Source organism: Amphimedon queenslandica, unplaced genomic scaffold (genome assembly GCF_000090795.2).
Source record: "Amphimedon queenslandica unplaced genomic scaffold, v1.1 AMPQUscaffold_13413, whole genome shotgun sequence".
NCBI lineage: Eukaryota > Metazoa > Porifera > Demospongiae > Haplosclerida > Niphatidae > Amphimedon > Amphimedon queenslandica.
Genome location: NW_003546351.1, coordinates 189,569 through 193,923, shown reverse-complemented (window position 1 = coordinate 193,923; position 4,355 = coordinate 189,569). Strand labels below are relative to the sequence as shown.

The following is a 4,355-nucleotide window of genomic DNA, read 5'->3' as shown; positions in this document are numbered from 1 at the left end:
TTCCTTAGCTCCCACTACCGCCACTGTCTCCTCTGTCGTCCTCAAGATCCCACCTTTCTGGCCAGCGAACCCAGAACTTTGGTTGGCTTAAGTAGAGGCACAGTTTGCTACCAGCGGAATCACTGTACAAAAGACCAAGTTTGAGCACGTCGTCACGTCACTTTCTCGCAAGTATGCTATGGAGGTGCATGATCTGATATTGAAGCCTCCTGGCACTAGTCCCTATGACTCCTTGAAAGACCTGTTAAGGGGACAACTGCTTTGGAACAGAGACAACTCCCGCAGCTCTTTAATCCCAAAGATTTGGGAGACAGGACTCCATCGCAATTCCTTTGTACGATGCAGCAACTATTGAGTGACAAGGCCAGTACTGCTCAACCATCCTTTCTCAGGGAACTCTTTCTCCAGCATCGTACCTCTCAAGTAAGGATGGTCCTGGCGTCCACTAAAGACACAGAAGACTTGGAAGTGCTAGCCTCATTAGCTGACTGAGTGGTTGAAGTAGCCACTCCTGTTTCTTCAATTGAAACCTCAGCTGAGGTAGATAAGCTATGTGCTGATATTATTGATCTTGAATCTCTATGTTCCCTCACTATTCCCCATCATAATACAACTCATTATAAGCACTTTTCTACAAGTCGAACTCGCAGCCCAAATCCACCTAATCAGTCTACTGGTCTCTGATGGAATCATTCTCGCTTTGCCAGCAAAGCAGCTAAATGCACTCAGTCTTGCTCCTTGGATACAGAAAACTCCCAGGCCGGTAACTGATGGCGACTGCTATATCCAGCCAATCTGCTAGATGTCTATTTTTGTCCTGAAGCGTACTTCACATCAGCGTTTTCTGGTAGATACTGTGCTGAGGTCAGCGTCGTTCCTCCATCAAAATCAGAGAGGCAACACAAACATCAAGGTATCAATCTCTTAGCAGCCAATGGTGCTATTATTTCACTTACAGATTTTGTTCTATCACTCTAAATCTCGGTCTTTGCTGCCCATATCACTGTATTATTACTGTTGCTGATGTACGTTGACATATATTGTGGGGAGACTTTCTCGGGCATCATGGTCTAATGGTTGATGTTAAGAATCATATATTGATAGACTTTGAAATGAAAGTAAAGACATTACATCCACACACCAGTATACACAGTCATACTACACTTAACCCTCTCTTTTCTTCTAATCCTTTCCATCCTCTCCATTGAGGTTATCAGGATCTCATTCACTCATTTGTTGATACTTGTATCAAACACGATGTGGTACATCTAGTCATGACAACTGGTCATCCCGTTTTAGCACATACTTGTCGACTCACACCTGAAGTTGCTAAGTCTGACTTGCACCATGTCATGGAACTTGGTATATTTTGTCCCTCATCTAGTCAGCGGTCCTCTGCATTACACTTGGACCCCAAGAAAATGGGTGATTGGAGTCCTTGCAAAGACTACCGAGCACTCAATCGAGTTACTGTACCAGACAGGCATCCTATACCTCATATCCAGGATTTCTCTTCAACTCTCCATGGTACTACTTTTTTCTCTATGATCGTTCTTGTGAGAGCCTACCACAAGATTTCTGTCACTCAAGACGAAGTCCACAAAACTGCCATCACAACTCCTTTTGGGTTGTTTGAGTTCTCAAGAATGCCCATTGGGCTCCGTAACGCTGCCCAGTCTTTTCAGAGGTACTGTCTTACGTGGACTAAAATATACTTACGCATATAGTGATGATGTCCTTATTGCCAGTTCTCTGAGGAGTATAAGCAACATCTTTGCCTTGTTTTTCAACGATTTAGAGAATTTGTTGTCCTTATTGACAGTAACACATGCAAGCTAGGTGTGCCTTCTCTCAAATTCTTAGGCCACATTAATGTCTCAGATGGTTTTTCACCATTAGAGAGCAAGGTCTTTACAATTCATGACTTCCCTTTTGTGACTACTCAACGGCAGTTCAGAGAATTTCTTGGGATGGTTTACTCTTACCATCGTTTCATACCACAATGTGCTAAGGTACACTACTTACTCATTCACACACTAAGTTAGAGCTGCAAATGTGATGAGTGTACCTATGCATTAGCAAAGAATAAAAAAGCTTTAGCTCAAGCCTCATTGCTATTCCATCCCACCCCTGAAGCTCCCACTGCCATCATGACTGTTGCATCTCACATTGCTGTAGGTGCAGTATTACAAGAACATGTGAGCAATGAGTGGCAACCAATTTCATATTTTTCCAGGAAGCTTTCCCAAATAGAGCAAAAGTAAAGCAGTTTTGATTGAGAGCTCCTTGCCATTTATTTAGCAATCAACGTTTTTGTTATTTTGTTGAATGTCATGTCTTCACAGCCTACACTGACCACAAGCCACTCATATTTTTACATACTAAATCTAATACATATTTACTACGACTACTCAGACATCTCAATTACATATCTCAATTTGCCAGTCATGTTTGTCACATACAGGGCAAGGACAACCAAGTTGCAGATGCACTGTCCGGAGTACAACTCAATGCCATTCAACTCCCTCCTATACTTAATCTAGATGAAATGGCTACTGCTCAAGATAAGTAAGTTTCTCTTTACAAAGTCTCCACATCACTCTCTGACTCTGCAACCTTTCCCTCTTCCTCATTCTACACACTATTATCTGTGACTTTTCTCACGGAGCGCCACACCCTGATTTTCCACCCTCTTTGAGGCCCTTAGTTTTGATGCTCTGCACAGGCTCTCATCCAGGTATTAAAGCCACACAAAAGCTCATCAAGGCAATTTGTGTGGCTCAAGATGTTCTGTGATATAAAAGATGGACTTGTACATGTCTTTCTTGTCAACGGTCCAAAGTAATTTGTCACACTCTGTCCCTTCTATCATCTTTTCCTACACCTGATTCTTGATTCAATCACATTCATGTTAATATTGTCAGCCCCCTTCCTCCTTCTCATGGTCACACTTATCTACTCACTTGTGTTGATAGATTCACTAGATGGCCAGAGGCAATCCCTCTCACTGATATCACCACCTTTGAGTTGCTTGTTCTCATTTCTGGATGAATTTGAAGGTCTGGAGTCTCATCCACCATTATTACTGATCGTGAAGGTCAATTTGAATGTGACCTCTTGCATCAACTCATGATACTACTGGGTACTAGGCGTATTTTCACCACAGTCTACCACCCAGAAGCAAATTGTCTCGTGCAATGTTTGCACCGACAACTGAAAGTAGCTCTTAAAGGTCACAATGACTCTTCGTGGACCAACTCTCTTCCATTGGTATTTCTCAGCATACGTACTGCCATTAAGGAGGATCTTCACTGCACTACTGCAGAACTAGTATGTTGTATGTCTCTCCGTCTCCCTGGTAAATTCTTTTCTCCTTCCCTTCCCTCCTCTACGCCTGATTCTACCTATATCATTTGACTCAAGCAGTACATGACTACCTAACGTGCTAGTCCTACTTGTACTGAAAGTACTCGTGATCCATTTATAGACATATCTCTCTCGACTACTCAATATGTCTTTGTTTGTAGAGATGCAGTTAAGAGGCCCTTGCAACAACCGCATAATGGCCCATTTCAAGTCTTGTCTTGTTAAGAAAAATATTTTGTCTAAGATATCAATGTTCAGAACGATACCATCAGTCAATTAAAGGCTGCTCATATTGATTCCTCAACTTCTACTACTACTGACGACTATACTCCTAATACTCCTATTACTGATCATACTAACACTCCACCTACTACTTCCACTCTGGACACCAAGTTCACTTTCCATCTCGTCTCAATTTGCAAGGTATGGTTGCACTGGAGGGGGAGTACTGTAGTGGATGGTTAACTATTATTACAGTCATTTTTTATGTTTAATATTATTATCATTATTAGAACTACTGTTATTATTATTATTATAACTTGTGTGCACATGTGCGTAACACAATACAGCATAACACATTACAAATTGATCAAAAAGAATCTTGTCACCTTAGTGCTAATCCTCACAGTAAACAGGCTGGAGTTGATCTATAGCCTTCTCATTTTACCTCTTTTAGTAGTTCGTATTACCGACAACTTTGGTGATACCACAGCATCACACGAAACCATGTTATCATGTCATGCAAAATGTTTCGATACAAAGTCACTGTTACATGTTAATAGTCTCTTATGTTTATAGCAGCCAATGACGCCAAATCATTGCCTGCTAGGTCACAAAGGGTCTTTCAAAAGAACTAGCAAAAAAGATATATTTACCGTCACTTCATTTAGTCATCTAACCATCTAACTGCTCTGAGTCCATTTTTCAAGTGATGAAGCAGAGGCACACTGGCACGGGCAATCACAACTCCTGTACTGTAGGGTACTCAT

At 41.6% G+C, this 4,355-nt stretch overlaps 1 pseudogene; it reads left to right on the top strand.

The window, feature by feature from the left end:
• Window positions 1–1,274: 1,274 nt before the first annotated feature.
• On the top strand, window positions 1,275–3,417 carry LOC109581860 (uncharacterized; annotated as a pseudogene).
• The last annotated feature ends 938 nt before the right edge of the window (window positions 3,418–4,355 follow it).